At 44.7% G+C, this 25,527-nt stretch overlaps 1 long non-coding RNA gene across 1 annotated transcript; it reads right to left on the bottom strand.

Annotated features, from left to right (window-relative positions):
- Positions 1–8,290: 8,290 nt before the first annotated feature.
- On the bottom strand, positions 8,291–22,778 carry LOC309565191. Its single transcript, XR_014225793.1, has 3 exons — positions 22,685–22,778; positions 12,911–13,012; positions 8,291–8,458 (listed from the first exon to the last, which is right to left on the bottom strand). It is a non-coding gene; the product is annotated as an uncharacterized lncRNA (long non-coding RNA).
- Positions 22,779–25,527: the final 2,749 nt, after the last annotated feature.

Genomic DNA, 25,527 nt, shown 5'->3' on the forward strand with positions numbered 1-25,527 from the left:
AGCCACTGTGCTGCCATATGCATGGAGCCTCCATCTCTTTGGTGTCCCTGCGGTGCCTAAAGTTAATCAATACAGATGTACTCTAGAAGTCCTGAGTGCCATTGAGCAACCTGTTTCTGTAATATGCCATCTGGGTCCAAGGCTGGGTATGTCTGATTACTGTCAGCATGCTCCTATAGGCCCATCTCTAAATTTGTGGCTTTTTTTTTTGTTAAGAGGCTGCAATTGGTGCTGGTGTGGAATTCACAAGGCTCTGCCTTGTCCTTCCCCGTGGAACACATGGAAAAATTTGCAATGGTGGTGGAACCCACCCCAAAGCACCCTCCCCATGTTGAGGGCAAGTGGCGTAGTATGGTTTAGGAGGGGGGTGCTCGCTTGTCCCCCCCCTCCTTATTCTGTCCAGCCAGACTGCTTGCTTGGATAAAGGTCTGGTATGGATTTCGGGGGGGGGGGGGACCCTACCCGTTTTTTTTTCCATTTTGGCGTGGGGTTCCCCTTAAATCTGTATCTGGTATGGACTGGGGAGAGGGGGGGGAGACCTCACGCAGTTTTTGTTATGTTTTTTATCTGTATTGCCGGGAGCCGCCAATACATTACAGCCGCGAGCAAGTTTAAATGACATTTTTTCCTTTAGAAATGTCAGTATTGCTGCAGCAGGCTCCATACATCGTACAAATGCGCCACTTTTCAGGCACGGTAAGGGGGCCCCCCAGGCATGATATTTAAAGGAATTTTTCATTTTTATTGTTTCACTTTAAGTATCATTAAAATCACTGCTTCTGTAAAAATGATTGTTTTTTAAAAAAAATTTGCATTGGTACATGTCCCCCAGGACAGTACCCGGACCCCCATACACTTTTTTTGGGCAATAACTTGCATTTAACCTTTAAATTTAGGACTTCGATTTTTCATGTTCGAGTCCCATAGACTTCAATAGAGTTCACATGTTCTAACAAACTTTTTCCCTGTTTGTGGTGTTCTGGTGCGAACCGAACAGGGGGGTTGTTCGGTAGGGGTGATCAAACGGTTCGGGTCAACCATCGGTTCTCCCCGAACATTGGCTATTCGAAATTCGGCCGAATTCCAAACTTTTTGCTGTAAAAGTTCGGAATTCGGCCACCAGAACCGCCCAAAATGCAATTGGACAGGAACTGGGCTTTAAATGCCCATGATTGGCCCAGAAACATCAGTAAAATGTCTTTGGAGTGACTACGGGGTCCAGAGGCCAATCAGGAGTGAATACACCCCCCATACGCCCCCCAGTATATAACATAGCCCCGCCAAAACTCTAGTTTTTTGTAATACAAAGGCTGTGGAAGATAGTGGAAGCATTTGTGTTTCTCCTACTGCTTGTAAAGCTCCAGTGTCATTTTGCAATTATTAGTGTGAGGAAAGGGATATGCAGTGTAGTTAGGGTACTATATACCACTATAGTTAGATTCAATAATCTAGTTTTTGTAGGGATAGCTTTAGGTGTCATGGTGACCGTAGTGTAATTTAGGTGACCTGACTCTGCCATGCCAGGGTGACCGTAGTGTAGTTTAGTGTGAACTGACTCTGCCATGCCAGGGTGACCCCACTATGCAGATTCTGGGTTAGGGGTATACATATTATATATATATATATATATATATATATATATATATATATATATATATATTATATATATATATACACACATATATATATATATATATATATATATATATATATATATATATATATATATATATATATATATATACATATATATACCCCTATACAGAAGTTCAAAAAAACGCCCAAAAAACGCCTGAAAAACACCCAGGTGTGAACGGAGGGTAACACCATCCCTGTACTACTGAAATTCTAATAAAAATAATCTGTTTTTTTCTGGTTCTGGACATGCTACAGAGCTGAAACTTCACAGGTACACTTTTTAGACCCCCCAGACACTAAATCCAAAGAAATCTCATTTTTAAAAAAAAAAATGTTTTCAATAATTGGCTCTCTATCAAAAACGACAATTTTTAAGAACTTTTTTTGCCTGATTCATAGTCCCTGGGGCATGACCCAGAACCCTGGGCACTTTTTAGGGGCATTTATTAGGTTTTAGGGCTTCAAAATTGTGTTTTTTGAGTCCAGGAGTTCGAGTCCCATTGATTTCAATGGGGGTTCTGGAATCCGAAACGAACTTTTGGGAAATTCGAGTGTTCTAGTCGAACCAAACTTTTCAAAAGTTCAATCATCCCTAGTGTTCGGCTCATCACTACTCAAAACATTATTTCCAGGAAAATAGTGGTACTTTTAGCACAACTACTTTTTTACTCCTTAGCGGCCGTATATTGCGAATAATGAATTTGCATTTGCGATTACACTTTCCCAACCCTTAAAGTGAATTCGGTTTGGCAGTGTATTTACGGTAAGTTCACCATAAAATAGGAAAGTACACCGGTACGCCAGCGTAGCATTACAGTAAATTAGGCCCTATCTCAGTCCATTTATTGAAAGATATTTTCACAGCATAGGAATTGTTGGCAAGTGTTAGCGGAAGGCGTTAAGGAATGTATTACATATGCCTTGTAAGCTTCAAAAAAATTTTTGGGTGTGTAGAACATGCCTAGTGTTCAAAACTGGTTAATGAAGCCAACCGATAAAAAGCAGACAATAGGATTTTTTTTTTAATTGCCCATCCTATGTAATAGCTAAGATTTTGCCATGGAACTCATATATCCTGAACATGATGAGGGTGGAGCAGATATAACCTCAGGTTGCATAAGCATTACAGATTCTATCACAAACTTGCATGGTGCATCTTCTCCATCTTCTCCTTAAACTGGGTTTATCATCTGAAATGTAATAAATGTGTTACTTGTTAAAGGATTTTGTATAAAGAACAGATAACACATTGATCTGGTAAGCTGGATGGAAAAAATTCAAAGGTAGCTCCACAACCCCTAAACAAACTGTAATATTCATATACTGTATATAGGCAGCCCCCGAGTTACAAACTTCCAACTTACAGTTAGGTCAATATACAGTATATATATATATTTTGAAACAGGCACAATTTTTTTTTCAGGTATTTACTAAAACATATTCAATCTATAGTTATAGAATGGATATGGGCTGAAAGTGCACACTCTCAGGTTTAGTATGAGGGTATGTACATTCAAATAAGGGGGGAAGGGTTTAGGAATTACAGCTCCTAAGGAAAGCTATCCCCTCTTTCTCAAGGGACCAAAAGTAATTGGACAATTTAATCAAAAGCTGATTTATGGCCAGGTGTGGGCTACTCCTTCATTATTTCTTCGTCAATTAAGCAGGTACAGGGTCTGGAGTTGATTTTAAGTGTGATGTTTGCATTTGGAATCTATTGCTGTGAATCTACACCATGCGTTCAAAGGAGCTGTCCATGCAAGTGAAGCAGACCATTGTAAGGCTTTAAAAACAAAACCAATACATCAGAGAGATAGCAGCAACATTAGGAGTGGCCAATTTAACAGTTTGGTACATTCTGAGGAAAGAAGAACGCACTGGTGAGCTCAGCAACATAAAAAGGCCTGGAAGCCCACTGAGGACAACAGTGGTGGATGATATTTATGTTCAACCCCTTGAATTAAAGCTGAAAGTCTGCACTTCAAATTTATTTGGATTCTTTTGTTTTAATTTTATTCAGGTGGCATACAGAGCCAAAAGTACAAAAATTGTGCCTATTTTCAAATACATATGGATCTAACTGTACATACGACTCATAATTACAATGAAGGGAGACAACAGGAAGTGAGAGGAAATCTCCCCCTAGGAAGGGAAATTCACTCCTGTAAGAGTTATCATGGGTGTCTCTAATGAAGCTTTATCACCAATCCTTGTTTCTACAAAAAATCAAACAGGGGCACAGACAGCAAAACAAACCTTAAAGGGGTGTTAACTCTTTCCAATGCTATCCAAAAAACTTAAAAATTATATTTTAGGCTGAAGTTTGACTTTAAAAGAATTTACCGTTCCAACTTACATACAAATTCAACTTAAGAACAAACCTACAGAACCGATCATGTTTATAACCTGGGGACCGCCTGTACAGTACAGTGTCAAGACCACATAATGTGATTAAAACCACAAAACATTTATTGTAATTCCAGATACAAGCTTTCTACAGAGGTCTAGTAAGGAACCCAGGTAAAAGAAATGGTGTAGGGTTCCCCCTAAAATGCAGCCTTGTTGGTCAAGAAAGGGAGGGTCAGTGAGAGGTCCCTTTCCCTGGACTAGGTCACATGCCTACAACATGGGTAGAGTGTCCTGCCAGGCATTGCCATATAAAAAAAATGCAATAAATCCGCACTAGATCCATGATAACCAAATAAAAATGAGAGCTGGTAGCACAGGTTAAAATAGACAAACCTACAACATTAACCGCTTGCCGACTGCTCACAGTATATTTACTGCGGCAGTCAGCCCCTCACAGGCAGAGTGACGTAGGTCTACGTCGCTCGCCTGTGAGGCTCTGGGGAGCGAGCGCTCGCCCGCGGAGGCGCGCTCCCGCTCCCGTGCGGTCACGGACCCCCCCACGCGTGTGACCAGCGGACCCGATGTCCGCCGGTCACTCGGCGATCGGCGGGGGAGAGGGAGAATGTCAGGCAGCTTGTGTAAACAAGCCACCTGTCATTCTCCTCGCTGTAAAGACACTAATCACATGGATCTACTATGTAGATCCGTTGATCAGTGTCCTTACAGCTCAAGCCACAGCCAATCACAGTATAAAGCACGCCCCTAGGGACACACACAGCCCCTCCCTCCCAAATAAAGTTAACCCCTTCACTACCAGTGTATTTTTACAGTAACAGTGCATATATATAGCACTGATTACTGTAGAAATGTCACTGGTAACCCCAAAAGTGTCAAAAATGTCAGTCAAGGGTCCGATCTGTCCGCCCCAATGTCGCAGTACCACAAAAAAAATCGCAGATCGCCGCCATTACACGTTAAAAAAAAAAATACCAAAAATGACAGAAATCTTTCCCTTTGTTAGTAAACGCGATAACTTTTGCGCAAACCAATCAAAATACGCTTTTTGTGATTTTTTTTACCAAACATAGGTAGCATAAAACAAATTGGCCGAAAATTTTAAAAAATTTTGATTTTTACATTTTTTTGGGGGGAATTTCATATAAAAAAAATGTGAAAAATATTGTTATTTTTGCAAAATGTACGCTCTTTTTTTGTTTATAGCGCAAAAAGTAAAAATCGCACGGGTGATCAAATACCACCAAAAGAAAGCTCTGTTTGTGGGAAAAAAAGGACGCCAAATTCGTTTAGATACAGTGTCGCACGACCGCGCAATTGTCTGTTAAAGTCACGCAGTGCCGAATCGCAAAATACCCCCTGGTCGTTTAGCAGGAAAATCCTCCGGGGCTTAAGTGGTTAAAAATACAAAAAGTGCAGCACTTATCCAAATTAGCAACAAATACATATGTGAAAATATATATCCAAATGATGACTCCACGCCGTGCTTATTTTGAGTGGCACATTGTAAAAGGTTATACCACAGTCCAATCTGTGCAAAGTAATAAAACATTAATAGAAAAAAGTGTTCCAAAAGTATAATCCAGAAGTTAGACGTACATTCATGAAGGAGCCAACTTCCCAAGATCCTCCATGAATAAGAGGGGTTATAAAAAATGACTGCTTACCAAAACAATTTGGCCTCCAAACTAATGTAAAAGCCAAACAAGCCGTAGGCTCCATTCACACCTGAGCGTATCGTTTTCAGGCATTTTTAGGCGTTTTTTGCAGGTGTTTGGAGGCAGACATTGACATCTAACAAAAACACTTGTAATCTGCTAAAAAATAAGTATGTGTACTTTTTTGAGCTTCAGCCGTTTTACTTCAAGCAACAAAACGCTCATATGTGAACAGGGGCCGTTTAAATTAATGGGATTTTGCTTATTGGGTGTTTTGAGACTTCATAGATGAACGTTTTATGAGCTGAAAAACGCTCAGGTGTGAACAAGGCCTAATGGGGATAAGGGGATAATTCCCCAAAATATCCATACAGGTATTAGCGATCCCGGAGCTCTCTAGTCCAGATTTCACTCACGGCAATGAAACATATAAAATACAGATGCTCATAGCAGGATACCGACACGTTCAAGACAGCGCAGGGAGGCTTCTATCCAGCATTCAGGTCTCCTCAGAACTGATAGCAAAGCAGCAATCTCACCCCCAGTGATATTTTCACATATATATTTGTCACTTATTTTAGATAAGCATTGCACTTTTTGTATTTAAAATGCTGCCATATGGCAGAAACCAAATCAATAATACCCATTCAAGTAATGTGAGCTGAGTGGACAAAATTACCCATTTCACCTGTTTTGGACCCCCCCTCTTTCATTCTTTTTGCTGCTTCTCTTCCTATGCCTATTTTTGTCTATTCTATTTCTCTTTATCCACTTAGCGGAACACAGAGTTTTATCATCAAAAATAAATGTGTGTACTTAAGAACACTAAATAAGAACATAAAGAAAAATACTACTTTATTGCAAGTGAATCTACGATTGGTTTGAGGTTACCATGTTTATATCTGGTTTATATGTAACCTAAGTTAAAGTGATTGTAAAGTCTTATCTAAAAAAAAAAAAAATAAAAATAACAAAAATGTTACACTTCCCTCCTCTGTGCAGTTGGTTTTTCACAGAGCAGCCCGGATCCTCCTCTTCTCGGGTCCCTCATTGCTGCTCCTGTCCCCTCCCTCCTATTAAGTGTCCCCACAGCAAGTAGCTTGCTACGGGGGCACCCGAGCTGAGCTGGGGCTCAGTGTGTCCATTCAGAAACTGAGCTGCCATTCGACCCTGCCCCCTCTTTCTCTCTCCTGATTGGCTATCTGTCTTTGATTGACAGCCGCAGGAGCCAATGGCGCCATGCTTGTGCCTCAGCCAATCAGGAGGGAGAGTCTTGGGTGGCTGAGGGACACGTGGACATCACTGCCCAGAGATGGTCCTCAGGTAAGTATTAGGGGGTGCTGGGGAGGCTGCTAGACACAGAAGGCTTTTATTTTATGGCATAGAATGCATTAGGATAAAAAAACCTTCTGCCTTTACAACTCCTGTGATGGAAGTCACTTTGGGTGGGGTGCTTGCAACCCAGCTTACCTTTGAGAGGTTGAGAAATCCCTCTCTCATCTCCCTAGGCCCCTCTTATGTGTAAGTCACCCTGTGTCTATTGGGGACACAGGGTGACCAAGGAAATGATGGACGGCTACTTAAGGGACACTGAGAATATGGTTTGAATTACTTAAAATGGGACAGTAATATTTATCAACCATATATCTGAAGAAATAAATGAAGACTATTCCTGGCCTGTTTGATTCTGAACATGTTCATTGAAAGAGCTAATCACATTGGCCTCTGTTCCATGTTCTTCAATATCAGAGATGGACAGTCTGTCACTGGTGGTCTCTTCCTGTTGTCTGTGTATTAAGTTGTGATGTGTTTTCTGATGAGCCTGTCTGTCCCATTGTTAATTGTTAGTGAACTCACATATTGTTTCTGTCCAGATGGCTAGATAATTAGTTCAGGTTAATTCTATTTCTGTACACAATGTCATCTGCATATGATAATGTGGTCGGACACCTGACCTGGTGGAGTAATTTGATCAGGAGGGGGTGTCCTCCTGTGTGTATATATTGTGTGAGACTGTTCAATGTAGTGGTTGATGTTTTCAGATCCATAAAAGCTAAGTTCAGGCTAGTTTTGTATGTAGGGTGGCTGTATTATCTGATATCTATGTTCAAGACTGGAGGAAGCCATAAACACGTTGTGGGGTCGTGGTTCTGTTACAACTCCTTTATTGATCTTTTTGGAAATATTGTGAAGAACCTAATAAAGAACTGTATGTTCCGGTAATGGACTCTGTAGTAATCTGAAAAATGTTTCAATAAAACATAATCTTTAAAAAAATAAGTTGCAGTACCTTCAGTATAAGCAATTCTCACCTTGGTGCACACTCAGAATTGTGAAAACAGAGATGGGCCATTTCAGGGTAGCGTGTTCCACTTCTACACCAAGCATGGCACCGTCATCTTCATCTGCACTCGGAGTTATAGTAATGGAGCAGAGACATTCGTACATTCCAAACCAGGATTTTGTTATCTCAGCTTCTATTTCCACAGGTAACAATGTACTGAATGTAGACATACCATCAGAATCACTGCACCTCAGGCTTTCAGTTTCAAGTGAGCCATAAGATGTCTTATTCCTTTGGCCTGCATCTATGAGTGGGTTCGAGGAATTAGTGGAAAATGTCTTGTCTATGGGTTTACAACAACAGATAAGCTGTTTTTTTATTTCATTACGTCTTTTCAGATATACATTTATCTGGATTTCTTTTTGTTTGAAATTTGTTATCTGACAGGTTAGAGTTGTTCTGTTCATATGAGGAATACATTGATCCCCTGAGATCTCTGATAGAGAAGGTTTACCTAAAAAAACATGAGAAGAGTAAAATACATTTCCGTTTCATACAGATATAAATGTACAGATATTCCTCTGTAGCCACAAGAAGCAGAATAACAGTTGAAGAGGGCTAAATTCTTGGAAGATGCTGTGACGAGACCAATCTTGCCCCATTGCATTGGAGGAGCCTGGTTGCCCGCCTGCTGCCTTTGGACTATGGACCAGACTTTAAAAGACTTTGTTCCCCTATGTTTTAGCTGCTACGCTCCAAATTCCTTTAAAGAGGTTGTCACTATGTCTGCAAATTCAATGTGTATTAGCTGCAGATTGAGGGGGGGGGATTGTTTCCAGCAGCCCCCTCCTAAAGAATGTCTACTGATTAACTCAGTGCTTTTGTCTAAAATAGGACAGTATGTTAATAGAGTCTGAAACTATTGATAAGCATGTTAATGAGCTCACCTGGCTGTAATTACACAGTCATTGTTCATGTGGTATTCTCAAAGTATATATAAGTGTGTGTTTCTTGCAATAAAAGAGAAGAGAGTTACTCTTGATCAAACCTCACTACAGAGCCTTGTCTCGTACTTGGGGGGGAATTATTGATGTGTTTCATGTATGGCGGATTGGAGTGGTCGATAGCTGTCCGGGTGTTTGGGAGTGGATTATCCTAGACGACTGTAACCCCTTTCATACTTTGGGGTGTCGTAACAATTGGTGGCAGCGGTGGGATCGTTCCCACAGCCAGAAGGACAGCTACAGGAGACACCATTCCGTGGATTTTACAATTGAGGGCAACGCATGTCCCAGTACAGCGACCCTGACAGCACCAGCATGGAACCAGCAGTGGAGTACAGATATTCTCTGAAAGAATATGACCGTATGATGTGGTTACGGATGAGCTTCTTCGGACCCAATCCACTGGAGAGATCCAAGCGGTTCGCGAAGAACTTAGTGTTCGGGACTCTGCTAGACAGGGCAGAGAGAGAGGGCCAGCTGGCACGTTGGGAGGAACTCCAGCGGCAGGTACAGTTAAGGGAAGAGGAGAACCCAGTCTCCATTCCCCAGCGGCAGCCTGATTTATTGGGAATTGGGAGCCCAGTCTCCATTCTCCAGCGGCAGGCTGAGTTACAGGGGGCAGAGACAGTCAGTCCTGTCGCCCAGCAGCAGATTGATTTGTTGGGAATTGGGAGCTCAGTCTCCATCCCACAGCAGCAGAGTGTCCTGCAGGAAACAGAGAGCCCAGTCTCCTTTCCTCAGCAACAGGACACTGTATTGGGAGCAGAGACAGTCGGTCTCCCTCCCCAGGGGCTGGAAGTATATTTGGGAGAGGAGCTTGTTACCCCCTCTCCCCATTGGCAGAGTGATATCCAGGGAATTGGGAGCGCAGTCTCCATCCCTCAGCGGCCGATTGACTTACAGGGGGCAGACACGGTTGGTCCTGTCCCCCAGCGGCAGATTGAGCTATTGGGAATTGGGAGCCCAGTCTCCATCCCACAGCAGCAGCTTAACATACCAGGGGGAGACAGTAAGCCCCCCAACAGTGCAGATGGGACCGTGGTCTCTGCACTCACAGCACAGGGGGTAGGGACAGTCGGTCCTGACCCCCAGCAACAGGGCTGTTTAGCCAAAGGGAAGACAGTCGGTCTTCCGCCACAGCAGCATGGTGGTGTATCTAAAGGGGAGACAGTCGGTCTCCCCCTCCAACAACCCGTCTCCAACCAGGCTACTTCTGTGGTAGCGCTGGCACCAGGGCAGAGTACCGCTGGTCTCTGCCCACTCAGCAACCCACCAAGGCAGTCTGCCAGTCTCCCACACAGCCAAGGTGAGGCACCTGGACATGGACAAAATTCTCCTCTACCCAGGTGTAGTGACCATTTATTGTGGGTGGGCTGTACTGTGTTTTCTGCTTTGTGGGTGGGCTGCTGGACTAACGAGGGCACTGACCGGCAGGAGGTCAGGTACCCTGTTAGTCTTTTTGGAAAGGGGGAGAGATGTGACGAGACCAATCTTGCCCCATTGCATTGGAGGAGCCTGGTTGCCCGCCTGCTGCCTTTGGACTATGGACCAGACTTTAAAAGACTTTGTTCCCCTATGTTTTAGCTGCTACGCTCCAAATTCCTTTAAAGAGGTTGTCACTATGTCTGCAAATTCAATGTGTATTAGCTGCAGATTGAGGGGGGGGATTGTTTCCAGCAGCCCCCTCCTAAAGAATGTCTACTGATTAACTCAGTGCTTTTGTCTAAAATAGGACAGTATGTTAATAGAGTCTGAAACTATTGATAAGCATGTTAATGAGCTCACCTGGCTGTAATTACACAGTCATTGTTCATGTGGTATTCTCAAAGTATATATAAGTGTGTGTTTCTTGCAATAAAAGAGAAGAGAGTTACTCTTGATCAAACCTCACTACAGAGCCTTGTCTCGTACTTGGGGGGGAATTATTGATGTGTTTCATGTATGGCGGATTGGAGTGGTCGATAGCTGTCCGGGTGTTTGGGAGTGGATTATCCTAGACGACTGTAAACCCCTTTCATACTTTGGGGTGTCGTAACAGATGCTCTTAATCATGTATATTTATTTCTCATATGATTCCATCCTATGGTCCAGCCATGCAATGCCACATCAAAACAGTGATCACCATAAACAGCTTGCATACCGTACATCTGTGAATTTTAATTAAAGTAACATCTCCTACCACCAGGAACTCAATCACGGCACATTGCTGGAATCACACTGATGGCAGTCCAGCACAGGGATCCATTTTAACCACTTTAAGACCGGAAGGATTTGCCACCTTCCTGACCAGGCCCTATTTTTTGATTCGGCACTGCGTTATTTTTAACGGAGAATTGCGTGGTCGTGCGATGCTGTACCCAAATAAAATTTACGTCCTTTTTTTCCCCACAAACAGAGCTTTCTTTTGGTGGCATTTGATCACTTGTGTGATTTTTATTTATTGCGATATGAACAAAAAAAGAGCGACAATTTTATAAAAAAAAAAACAATATTTTTCACATTCTGCTGTATAACATTCCCCAAAAAAAATTAAAAATCAAAATGTTTTCTGCTACATATTTTTGGTAAAAAAAAAAATCGCAATAAGTGTATTTTGATTGGTTTGCGCAAAGGTTATCGCGTCTACTAACTTCGGGAAAAATTTACGTAATTTTTATTGTTTTTTTTGTTTTTTTTACTAGTAATGGCGGAGATCTGTGATTTTTTGCTGGACTGCGACATTGCGGCAGACAGATCGGACCCCTGATTGACATTTTTGACACTTTTGGGGGTACCAGTGACATTACTACAGTAATCAGTGCTAAAAATATGCACTGTTACTGTAATAATGACACTGGCAGGGGAGGGGTGTGGGTGATCAAGGGGTGAAATGTCGCACGACTGCACATTTGTCCATTAAAGTAACGCAGTGCCGAATCGCAAAATATGGCCTGGTCATTAAGGGTGAAAATCTTCCGGTCCAGAAGTGGTTAAAAATGGAATAAATATCTAATAAAATCAGACCCCTTTTCCTGAACATGAAAATCAACAGAAACACAACATCAATATGTTGTTAAGAGAACCTCCCCCTGCATAAACTCTGCCTAAGTTCTAACCATCAGCATTCAGCTGTCCAATTCCAAAACCTCAGTTGCAGTAACAGATAATTCAATAGCATGGGGAGGATTTTAATGCCTTGAAGGAAAAGGACTGTTCCTACCAATGGGGCTTCACAGGAATCAATTTAAAATCCTAACTCCCGACTGATAATACATTTATCCATCTCTGCCATTAGGAATGAGATGAGTGCTTGGTCTGAAATTAAGTTGGGATTGAATATTCGCTGTTCGGACATTTGGATGAATCCCAAACTTTAAAATATAAGCCCACCCTAAAGCTAAAATCTAAAAACCTTCACGCTCTAACAGTAACCTATCTAGCCCTGTAAAGAGGAAATCAGTATACTTACCTTTTTTGAAGCCAATCCAACCCAATCTCCAGCGGTGGAAGCTCTGCAGAGGACATGGCCGACAACGGCTGTGAAATTAATGGGATGTGACATCACCCATAGACTTACTATGGGGCATCCGTTGTCAGCTGTGTCTTTTACACCCACCTCCACAGCGAAGTAGCCAGATCGATTCCCGTGACTTGCAATGGAACCCCAAAAGCGGTAAAATTGCGCAAACAGAATCGCCGGATGCCTGATGTCCAAAAGAAGTACAAGAATTTATTTTGGGCGTCAGGCATCCCGCGATTCTGTTTGCGCGATTTTGCTGCGATTCATAGGGCGATAATCGTGGCAAAATCGTGCCGCGTTTGGAGTGCCATTGCAAGTCATGGGAATCGCTCTTGCGTCACGCGACTTGCAATGGTTCGGAATCGTGGACAGAATTGCGGCAATTTTGCCCGCAATCCGAAACGCCTATATGTAAACGGAGCATCATTCTCAATAATGCTTCTATAAATGTTTAGACACTTACCTTGTTTGAAATTTCTCCAGGTAAATGTCAGATATGGAATCAGTATTAATATATATAAACCAATAAAACCAAGAAAAAATATATACATCCAAGCTCCCATGTCTATAAAAGAAAAGTACAACAGATGTAATTGCAATCACTCTGCAACACTTATACTAACTATAAACCTATTACTACATTTGCAACACATTTATTTTACTTTAAACAATGACATTTCTTAAATCTCAGATTTCCAGGAGTAGTGATGAGCCAAACACCCCCCTGTTCGGTTCGCACCAGAACATCTCGAACAGGGGAAATGTTTTAGCAAACATACAAACACTCACAAGTAGTGTTGAGCGAACACGGACTGTATTATTTGTGTTCGCACCGAATTATTGGATTTTTTGTACCCGAACACGGACACAGACACTTTACTGTATGTTCGGGTAAAAATCCGTGTTCGGTCGTTTTATTTCCGGGTTTTGCATGCTTTGGCGCTCTTTTCATGGCGGGCTTTCAACAGCCAATCAACAATCGTTTAACTGGTGTGCCTTAAGCCATCCCAGCCATGCCTGCAAATGTCTCAGTAGCTGTGATTGGCCGTCTGAAGCATGTGACCAAGTCTTTATAAGTTCCAGGCAGCCGCAGCGTCTTCATTCTGCTGCTTAGATCAGGGACAGAGCACACATCAACGTGCTGGCTGCTGATTAGGGAAAGACAGGCAGGAAAAAACCATTTGTGTCCGGATAGAATTGAGGGACAGGTCGGAGTGTTTAGGCAGGGCGAGTTGTAGGCATTTTAGGGATAGAGTCTGCTGAATTATAGGGTCAGTGTCTTCTACAAAGTACAATCGATATTGCTGTGTGGGGGGTGGGGTGACTCTGCACTCAATCCTGATCTACGATCTCTTCTCAATCCTGTTAGGGAGAGGCTGCTGCTGCTGAATTTTAGGGAAACTGTGTTCTACAAACTACAATCGATATTGCTGTGTGGTGTGGGATAGGAGATAGGCAGGTGTCAGTGATCCACATCCATTTTTCTGTGTGTGAGCTGCAGTGAACACAATCTTTTTGGGGTGCAGTGAACAAAATCTTTTTGGGGTGCAGTGAACAAAATCCTTTTTGGGGTGCAGTGAACAACATCCTTTTTGGGGTGCAGTGAACACAATCTTTTTGGGGTGCAGTGAACAAAATCCTTTGTGGGGTGCAGTGAACACATTCTTTGTGGGGTGCAGTGAACACAATCTTTTTGGGGTGCAGTGAACAACATCCTTTTTGGGGTGCAGTGAACAAAATCCTTTTTGGGGTGCAGTGAACACAATCTTTTTGGGGTGCAGTGAACAAAATCCTTTGTGGGGTGCAGTGAACACAATCTTTTTGGGGTGCAGTGAACAAAATCCTTTTTGGGGTGCAGTGAACAACATCCTTTTTGGGGTGCAGTGAACAAAATCCTTTTAGGGTGCAGTGAACACAATCTTTGTGGGGTACAGTGAAAAGAATCTTTGTGGGGTGCAGTGAACACAATCTTTGGGGGGTACAGTGAACACAATCTTTTTGGGATGCAGTGAACAAAATCCTTTGTGGGGTGCAGTGAACACAATCTTTGTGGGGTGCAGTGAACACAATCTTTTTGGGGTGCCGTGAACAAAATCCTTTTTGGGGTGCAGTGAACACAATCTTTGTGGGGTGCAGTGAACACAATCTTTTTGGGGTGCAGTGAACAAAATCCTTTTTGGGGTGCAGTGAACAACATCCTTTTTGGGGTGCAGTGAACAAAATCCTTTTTGGGGTGCAGTGAACACAATCTTTTTGGGGTGCAGTGAACAAAATCCTTTGTGGGGTGCAGTGAACACAATCTTTGTGGGGTGCAGTGAACACAATCTTTTTGGGGTGCAGTGAACAAAATCCTTTTTGGGGTGCAGTGAACAACATCCTTTTTGGGGTGCAGTGAACAAAATCCTTTTTGGGGTGCAGTGAACAACATCCTTTTTGGGGTGCAGTGAACAAAATCCTTTTTGGGGTGCAGTGAACAACATCCTTTTTGGGGTGCAGTGAACAAAATCCTTTTAGGGTGCAGTGAACACAATCTTTGTGGGGTACAGTGAACAGAATCTTTGTGGGGTGCAGTGAACACAATCTTTGGGGGGTACAGTGAACACAATCTTTTTGGGGTGCAGTGAACAACATCCTTTGTGGGGTGCAGTGAACACAATCTTTGTGGGGTGGAGTGAACACAATCTTTTTGGGGTGCAGTGAAAAAAATCCTTTTTGGGGTGCAGTGAACAACATCCTTTTTGGGGTGCAGTGAACACAATCTTTTTGGGGTGCAGTGAACAAAATCCTTTGTGGGGTGCAGTGAACACAATCTTTGTGGGGTACAGTGAACAGAATCTTTGTGGGGTGCAGTGAACACAATCTTTGGGGGGTACAGTGAACACAATCTTTTTGGGGTGCAGTGAACAAAATCCTTTTAGGGTGCAGTGAACACAATCTTTGTGGGGTGCAGTGAACAAAATCCTTTTTGAGGTGCAGTGAACACAATCTTTGTGGGGTGCAGTGAACACAATCTTTGTGGGGTACAGTGAACACAATCTCATACTTCTGAAGATTTGAGGGTGCTGCCTGTTCTATACTCCTCCTCCTACTGCTCAACCATCCTTTTAGGGGTACAAACAATAGTAATTGGGGCCTAGTGTGGTGGTGTACGTGTGAGATACATACACTTTCTTTTTGATCATATTTTCTATTCCGCTATTCAATTAAAACCTTTGGGGATCAATTAAATTGCGTGATAGTCTGTGTCTGTACGTGTGAGATCCACCTTTCCACGTTTTTGGGGTTCATCTCATACTTCTGAAGATTTGAGGGTGCTGCCTGTTCCAAACTCCTCCTCCTACTGCTCAACCATCCTTTTAGGGGTACAAACAATAGTAATTGGGGCCTAGTGTGGTGGTGTACGTGTGAGATACATACACTTTCTTTTTGATCATATTTTCTATTCCACTATTCAATTAAAACCTTTGGGGATCAATTAAATTGCGTGATAGTCTGTGTCGGTACGTGTGAGATCCACCTTTCCAAGTTTTTGGGGTTCATCTCATACTTCTGAAGATTTGAGGGTGTTGCCTGTTCCATACTCCTCCTCCTACTCCTCAACCATCCTTTTAGGGGTACAAACAATAGTAATTGGGGCCTAGTGTGGTGGTGTACGTGTGAGATACATACACTTTCTTTTTGATCATATTTTCTATTCCGCTATTCAATTAAAACCTTTGGGGATCAATTAAATTGCGTGATAGTCTGTGTCGGTACGTGTGAGATCCACCTTTCCAAGTTTTTGGGGTTCATCTCATACTTCTGAAGATTTGAGGGTGCTGCCTGTTCCATACTCCTCCTCCTACTCCTCAACCATCCTTTTAGGGGTACAAACAATAGTAATTGGGGCCTAGTGTGGTTGTGTACGTGTGAGATACATACACTTTCTTTTTGATCATATTTTCTATTTCGCTATTCAAATAAAACCTTTGGGGATCAATTAAATTGCGTGATAGTCTGTGTCGGTACGTGTGAGATCCACCTTTCCAAGTTTTTGAGGTTCATCTCATACATCTGAAGATTTGAGGGTGCTGTCTGTTCCATACTCCTCCTACTCCTCATCCATCCTTTTAGGGGTAGAAACAATAGTAATTGGGGCCTAGTGTGGTTTTGTACGTGCGAGATACATACACTTTTTTGGATCATATTTCCTATTCCGCTATTCAATAAAAACCTTTCTAGGGCAAGATCTTAAATTACAGAAATATGAGGAGACCGTCAAATAAGGGCCGTGGCCTGGGTCGTGGTGCTGCTGGTAGAGCTCCTGTTGCAAGGAGAGGACGTGGTCGATCTGTGCCAGCTACACGCACAAGTGAAACACCTTCCTCAAGTGTGAGCAGGCGACAGAACCTGCATCAGTATTTGGTAGGGCATCATACGCCCCTAGAAGTGATGAGGCCAGAACAAGTGGAGGCGATAGTAGATTGGTTTGCTGCTGACAGTGCCTCCAGTTCCTTCACATTGTCTCCCACCCAGTCTACTGCAGAAAGGTCACAGTTGGCACCTGCAGCCGATGTCCAACCGTCTTTCACCTCACCCCCTTGCAAATCAGGCAAGCAGTCTGAGCCCCAAGCCATACAGCAGTCTCTTCTTCTTTTTGATGACTCTGTCAGCAGGGTTTCCCAGGGCCATCCACCTAGCCCTGCCCCAGAAGTGGAAGAGATTGAGTGCAGCGATGCCCAACCACTTATTTCTCAAGATGAGTACATGCAAGGACCATCGCAGCACGTCTCCGATGATGACGAAACGCAGGTGCCAACTGCTGCGGCGTTCAGCATTGTGGAGACCGACAAGGAGGGCAGGGGTGAAGACTGGGTGGAAGATGATGTGGAGGACGATGAGGTCCTCGACCCCACATGGAATGAACGTCATGCAGGTGACCTGAGTAGTTTGGAGGAAGAGGCGGTGGTCGCACAGAGCCACCAGCACAGCAGAAGAGGGAGCAGGGTGCAGAAGCAGAGCGGCCGTGCCCTAGACACTACACCCGCTACTGCCCAACGCAGCAAGGGAACGAGCGCACCAAAGTCAGCTCAAAGGAGTTCTCTAGCGTGGAAGTTCTTTAGAAAATGTGCTGATGACAGGACACGAGTGGTTTGCACCCTGTGCAATCAGAGCTTGAAGCGAGGCATAAACCTTCTCAACCTGAGCACAACCTGCATGATCAGGCATCTAAGTGCAAAGCACGAGCTGCAGTGGAGTACACACCTTCAAAACCAAGAAACGTCTCTGGCTCATCCTGCTTCCTCTTCTGCTGCAGTCTCGGCCGCTCCAGCCACATCTGTAGTGATACCGGCACCTGCCACCCCGCAAACAGACGATCTGTCAGCAACACCACCACCTGGGTCACCAACAACCATCTCCACAATGTCCCGTGGAAGCGTTCAGCTTTCCATCTCCCAAACACTTGAGAGGAAGAGGAAGTACCCCCCTACCCACCCGCGATCCCTGGCCCTGAATGCCAGCATTTCAAAATTATTGGCCTTTGAAATGCTGTCATTCCGTCTGGTGGAGACGCACAGTTTTAAAAACCTTATGTCGGTGGCTGTCCCACAGTACGTCGTGCCCAGCCGCCACTACTTTTCCAGGCAAGCCATCCCTTCCCTGCACAACCAAGTGGGGGAAAAAATCAGGTGTGCACTGCGCAACGCCATCTGTGCCAAGGTCCACCTAACTACAGATACGTGGACCAGTAAGCACGGTCAGGGGCGTTATATCTCCCTAACGGCACACTGGGTAAATGCAGTGGCGGATGGGCCTGAGGCGGATAGCAATTTGGCGCATGTCCTTCCACCACCGAGGATTGCAGGGCGCTTCAGTTTGCCTCCTGTTCCTAACTCCTCCTACTCCGCTTCCTCATCCTCTACCGCCTCCTCATCCGGACAGCGTAACACCTTCACCACCAACTTCAGCACGGCCAGGGGTAAACGACAGCAGGCAGTTTTACAACTTGCCTGTTTGGGGGACAAACCACACACCGCGCAGGAGTTGTGGAGGAGCATGGAACAGCAGACAAATGAGTGGTTGCTGCCAGCGAGCCTCAAGCCCGGCCTGGTGGTGTGCGATAACGGGCGAAATCTCATAGCAGCTCTGGGCCTAGCCGGTTTGACGCACATCCCTTGCCTGGCGCATGTGCTGAATTTGGTGGTGCAGAGGTTCCTTAAAAACTACCCCGATATGTCAGAGCTGCTGCAGAAAGTGCGGGCCGTTTGTGCGCACTTTCGGCGTTCTCACCCTGCTGCTGCTCGCCTGGCAGCGCTGCAGCGTAACTTCGGCCTTCCCGCTCACCGCCTCATATGTGACGTGCCCACAAGGTGGAACTCCACCTTGCACATGCTGGAAAGACTGTGCGAGCAGCAGCAGGCCATAGTGGAGTTTCAGCTGCAGCACGGACGCGTGAGTCGCTCTGCGGAACAGCACCACTTCACCACCAATAACTGGGCCTCCATGCGAGACCTGTGTGCCTTGTTGCGCTGTTTTGAGTACTCCACCAACATGGCCAGTGGCAATGACGCCGTTCTCAGCTTAACTATCCCACTTCTATGCCTCCTTGAAAAAACAATTCGGGCGATGATGGAAGAGGATGTGGCACAGGATGAGGAGGAGGAGGAGGATGAAGAGGTAACATTTCCAAGGCTTTCAGGGCAGTCATTCGCAAGGGGCTCCGAGGGTGGGTTCCTGCACACACAAACGCCAGGGACACAATTGTCCAGCAGGGGCACAGTTCTGGAGGATGAGGAGGATGAGGAGGAGGAGGAGCTGGAGGAGGAGATGGAACCATGTTCACAGCAGGGTGGCACCCAGGCCAGCTCATGGCCATCACTGGTGCGTGGCTGGGGGGATACAGAGGACACGGACGATACACCTCCCACAGAGGACAGCCTTTCGTTGCCTCTGGGCAGCCTGGCACACATGAGCGATTACATGCTGCAGTGTCTCCACAACGACCGCCGAGTTGCCCACATTCTAACTTGTGCTGATTACTGGGTGGCCACGCTGCTGGATCCCCGTTACAAGGACAACGTACAGTCCTTAATTCACTCACTGGAGCGCGATCGCAAGATGCGCGAGTACAAGCGCACGCTGGTAGACGCCATGCTGCTGGCATTCCCATCTGACAGCGGGGCCGCAGTGGAAGCACAAGGCAGAGGAGGAGGAGGAGGAGGTCGCCAACGCAACCAGGGCACCGCCAGCACCTCAGAAGGCAGGGTTAGCATGGCCGAAATGTGGAAAAGCTTTGTCAGCACGCCACAACAAACAGCAGCACCAGCAGCTCAGATGGAACGTCTTAGCAGGAGGCAGCATTTTACCAACATGGTGGAGCAGTATGTGTGCACACGCCTACATGTAGTGAATGAGGGGTCTGCCCCCTTCAACTTCTGGGTCTCCAAATTGGGCACATGGCCTGAGCTTGCCCTTTACGCCTTGGAGGTGCTGGCGTGCCCTGCAGCCAGTGTATTATCTGAACGGGTATTTAGCACGGCTGGGGGCGTTATAACAGACAAGCGCAGCCGCCTGTCCAGAGACAATGTGGACAAGCTCACGTTCATTAAAATGAACCAGGCATGGATCCCACGGGACTTTTCCGTACCTTATGCAGAATAGCAATGGATACCGACCTTACCCACCCATTGTTCCATTTTTGCTCTTTCTCACTCTTTTGGGGTGTACCCTCATTTAAAATTTGTGAAAAGAAGAAGTGTTGGCTACCTCGTCCTCCTCCTCAGGGCCAGATTAACGTAGGGGCTATTGGAGCTGCAGCTCCAGGCCCCTACCTTTTATATAGGCCCCGGGTTGGCCATATTCACTGTTACCGCTCTTCTGTCACTTGTAAACACAGAAGTCTGGCTTCTATGCTCGCTTCCCCAGGCAGCACCCTCAGAACCTCCCCACACAGCGCAAAGGCCGGACAAGGAGGGACAGTTGCCGATGCATGGATGTGTTTATGGGCTTCAGAGACAGCATCCCATGTTGAATTAGGCATGCATGGCTGCACCCTTCCTCCTCTGGGTGCATGCCAAGGCACGGCCCTTAAGGCCCTTCAAAATCCTCAGCACCAAGCCCATGATGCTCTTAATCCGGCCCTGGTCCTCCTCCACCGCCGCTTCCACCTACACCGCCCATAGGTGTGCGCAGCCTATTGCATTAAGGTGTGCACCCCAAAGTTGAAATACACATGCATGTGTTTGCCTACAGGTACATGGCCCCGATATATTACTCTCCCTGCTGGCAAAGAGAAATAGAGCAGAGCAGGTCCGAGGGAGATCTTTCCCATCTCCTCACTGGCAATGCTATGTGCCCTAGGTGATTAGGGTGTGCCCAGGCACACCCGGCACACCCTGTGCGCATGCCTATGTCACCGCCACATCCACCACCACCTCAACCTCCCTCCTACTCCATATGGGCCTCGTCCTTCAGAGATGAAGAAGAACATTGTTTTATTTTTCTGTTTTTTTTTGTTGTTTTAAGTTATTTCCCTATCCACATTTGTTTGCAGAGCACTTGCCATGCTCTTAATTACGTTTTGCTGCCATTTGCAGCACTCTAGCCCTTTCCTTTGGTGTTTTAGAGCCATTTTAGTGCCTTAAAGTTCGGGTCCCCATTGACTTCAATGGGGTTCGGTGTCCGGGAAAAGTTCGGTAAAAGTCCGGGACACGGACCCGGACTTTTTTTTAAAGTTCGGCCGAACCCGTCGAACACGGACATCTAGGTGTCCGCTCAACCCTACTCACAAGTCCTCATTTTCATAGTGAACATACGAACACTCACAAGTCCTCATTTTAACTTAAATGTAATTGACTATTAATCACCCGCTGGCCAGGGGAGAAACGAATCCATAGCCTCTAACTTGCAAGCCCGTTATTCTACCAGCTACGCCACCAAGCCAGCTGATTAACCTAAGACTCTCTCTGCCTAACTAACTTCTATCTGAGTTTGACAGCGCTTTTATAGGGCTCTGACATCACCAGCACCCCATAATCTACTGCTCAGGTGCAGTGAATAAATTACTAACATCGGGTTAATCAGCTGTCTCTTGGCCTAGCTGGTAGAATAACGGGATAGCAAATGAGAGGCTGGGGGTTTGAATACCCTGGCCAGCAGGTGATCAATATTAATTATGGATTTTAATTAAAACCTATTAATTTTCCCCGCCCCTTCTAACGTGACATCAATAATTTATTCACTGTACCTGAGCAGTGGATTATGGGGCGCTGGTGACGCCAGAGCCCTATAAAAGAGCTGTCAAACTCAGATAAAAGTTAGGCAGAGAGAGTCTTAGGTTAAACAGCTGGCTCGGTGTTGTAGGTACTAGAATAATGGACTTGCAAATAAGAGGCTGTGGGTTAGATTCCCTGGCCAGCGGATGATTAATACCAATTATGGATATTAAATAAAACCTATTAAATTAATTATGGATGCGGGCACTCAAAGTCCCTGCGAAGAAGCCCATTTGTTCGCCATTCGGCAAATGGGCGAACAGGCAGCGTTCGAGTCGAACACGAAGCTCATCACTATCCAGGTGCAACAAGATACTGTGACCATTATTCATTGTATTGAAGGCTCAGTCAACACTTGACCTACAGATACAGGTACACTGTGCAAAGTGTTTTCTACAAATTTATTTGAAAAAAATAAAGATTTCTTTCCCAATTTCCAAACTACAAAAGGCAAGCTAAGAAAAATATTAAACGTGTGTGATGGTATTTGTTACATCCGGCTATGGTGTTCAGGGCTGTTCAATAGGCTCGTTGGCTGATATTGTTGGCTTAAAGCAGCCCTTTGCTTGCTTTTATCCAGCCCTTAGGGCACCATTCCATCCACTGACACCGACAATAGGGCATCATTCCTGTTGCTGACACCAACAATTGGGCACTATTCCTCTAACTGACACCATTAAAAGGGCACAATTCCTTCCACTGACAACCAAAAAGGGGCCCAATTCCCTCCATTGATACAGTACCAATGACGGGGCCCAATTCCTTCCATTGACATCAATAATTGTAGGCAGCCTGGAAAAAAGGGGGACTCTTTCTCTTACTTTGAAACTCCATACACATACAAGAATCTACTACAGGAGATCCATCTGAACCAATTTTTGCTTTGATTGGGCCAGAGCTATCACACACACATCAGGTAAATGGTATACATGGCTGACATTGTAGACCAGCTTTTAGGCTCATGAGGACTTCCAGAGGCTTACCATCAAACTCCACTAGGTAGTGTATTAACACACTAAGTGAGATTATTATTGCTATAAGGATAAGACTACAAAAAACACCAATCCATGGTCTCCATCCTATAAAAGAAAAAGCACAATGGACATCATTTTAGTTCTGCATGTCTGGAAAAACATCTCCAACACTTACTGACGATAAACTTAGAGTATGTCTGTAAAGTAGGGATTGACCGATATCGGTTTTTCATTGCCGATACCGATATTTTAGCCATCACATATCGGTATGGGCCGATATGGGCCGATATTTTGTACATCCTATGTCAGAGTCCGAGACTAGTCTTCTCCTCCAACCATTAGGTGGTGATGCTCATGTAAGGGTAAAATTATGCCACATAGCATAATTCCGTTTACAAATGTTATTGAATATGCCACTCACATGGGTATAAATTAAAGATATAAGCAATTCCACATTGGCAGATCTGCTGGCAGATTGGTATCTCTCACCCACTTGCTGTAAGTGATACCTGGGTGATACCGCTCCGTTCAGCATCCACTCAATACTGCTCTGTCTCTCACCCGCTCAATCTCCCACCCACCCGATACCGATCCATCTCTCACCCACTTGCCGTCAGTGACACCCGGGTGATACCACTCCGTCCGGCATACGAGATCTGAGGTCACGTGCGTGGTCATGCCCGGCGTGACCACGTGACCTCCGAGATCGTCATCGTATGCCGGACGGAACAGTATCACCCCGGTCTCACTTATGGCAAGTGGGTGAGAGATGGATCAGTATCGGGTGGGTGAGAGATGGAGTGGGTGAGAGACAGAGCAGTATTGAATGGATGTCGAAGGGAGCGGTATCACCCGGGTATCACTTATGGCAAGTGGGTTAGAGATACCAATCTGCCAGCAGATCTGCCAATGTGGAATTGCTTATATCTTTAATTTTTACATATGTGAGTGGCATATTCAATAACATTTGTAAACCGAATTATGCTATGTGACATCATTTTACCCGAGCAATATTTTGAATATCGGCAATATCGGCCAGTTTCGGGGCCGATACAGATATATCGACAAAAGTCAATATCGGCCCTCGATATAATGGCCTTGCCGATAATCGGTCGATCCCAACTGTAAAGTTTATTTTTCTTTCAAAAGGCTACGCATCCTAAACTGGATAAATATGAGGATTAGATTGTAGAACTTTATATAACCCAAAAACATGTCATACTTATTGTAGCTTGTGTGGGCATACCTTTTATAAGGTTCGATGTAAAAAAAAAACCACTGTAATAAAAGATAAATAACAAAACAATTGAGGAAATAATGAAAGCAGGCAATAATTTATTCAGCTGCCTAAATGATTAGTAACATTTGATGTTATCTTACAATCAGGCTCGGTTCATACTGCCGCGACTTGGGATCTGACTTGTGAGAGCCCAAGTCGCACGACCTGTGAAATCCCATTTTAATCAATGAGAGCTGTCTTAATTAATACTACTGAAGTTGCTCCTTCGGATGCAAGTCTGTTTACACCCACCGCTCCATGGAGCAGAATGGAGGGTCCGATTGGGTCTCCCTGAAAAATGGACAAACAGACTCAATCTGAACCTTTGTGTGAAAGGGGCCAATTAACTCTAATGACCCATGCACAGCTTAAGGCTTTTGCCAACTTTCAGACCAAATGTCAATAACTTACCTTTACTGAAAAACATTAAAAACCGGCAAAAGAGGAGTGTTACATGTAAACCAAACCAAACATATAATACATCCATCCATGGATTCCATCCTAAAAATGAAAAACACAACAGACATAATTATAATTTCAGCCCGACGAGTCTGGAGAACCTTGTCTGGAGAAGTGATCATACATTTATCATTGCGGCATGTGAAATATTTATTTAACTTTTTACAGCTGATCAACATTATGATCCAATCATACAACTTTCCATAATTTAAAAATATTTATTTTGGCAAGTTCAGGTCAAACATCTGTCAGGAGACTAGCCAGAGGGGAGTTGCCCATAGGCCTGGCACAGTGGCCGATTTCCAAACTGGCCACACCTGCACAAATGTGCGCATACGTATTGCAAACACACGTTCACCATGGAAAAATTGTGAGCGTGCTAGTGCACGCAATGCTTGTCTGATCCTGGCGCTCTCTGACCTTTAAAAGAGTGACTGTAGCACATGGACACTGCTGACTGGTCTTCAGCTTCCTGTTCCTGTGTGTTTGCTTATGCTTCTGATCACCTGTTACCGACCCGGCCTGTCCTTGGATACCTCTTGTCTCTCCCCCTGCTCTGACCTCGGATTTCACACGGATCTGCTGTGGTCTCCTGTCCTGTGTATGACTTTGGCTTGCCTGACCACGTCTCTGTTCTTCTGTCTGTTGACCACTGGCTTACCGACCTCCCTGACTACGCTTCCTGCTACACCCTGTCTGCTGTGATCTCCCCTGGTGCCTACCTGCAGTACTTACCTGTTGCTCCAGCTGTAACGCTCCTGCGTTTTCTGTATAATGTGTATTTGCAGCTGCAGAAATATTCCACTTCAGTAGTCATGTAGAGAAATGCTGAGATACCAATCCCAACTCCCAAGACTCATCATATGTGGATAGTCTCAATTCAGCATACAAATATACACACTCAATAAGATGTTCCTGGAGTGATTTATGTATATAGTAGTATAGTGGTGATAGGCTGAAGAGACAGGGTTGAGTAGAGATGATAGGTGACAGACACTTGAGAGGAATGTTCTTGAGAATGAGATAATAGTAGGTGGGATGAAGATAGGTTAGCAATCATGTATGGTAGTAGATGATAGGATAGCAGATGACATACAGGAGAGACTAACCCAGT

This window comes from Pelophylax lessonae (genome assembly GCF_965119305.1).
Source record: "Pelophylax lessonae genome assembly, chromosome: 10".
In the NCBI taxonomy this organism is placed as follows: domain Eukaryota; kingdom Metazoa; phylum Chordata; class Amphibia; order Anura; family Ranidae; genus Pelophylax; species Pelophylax lessonae.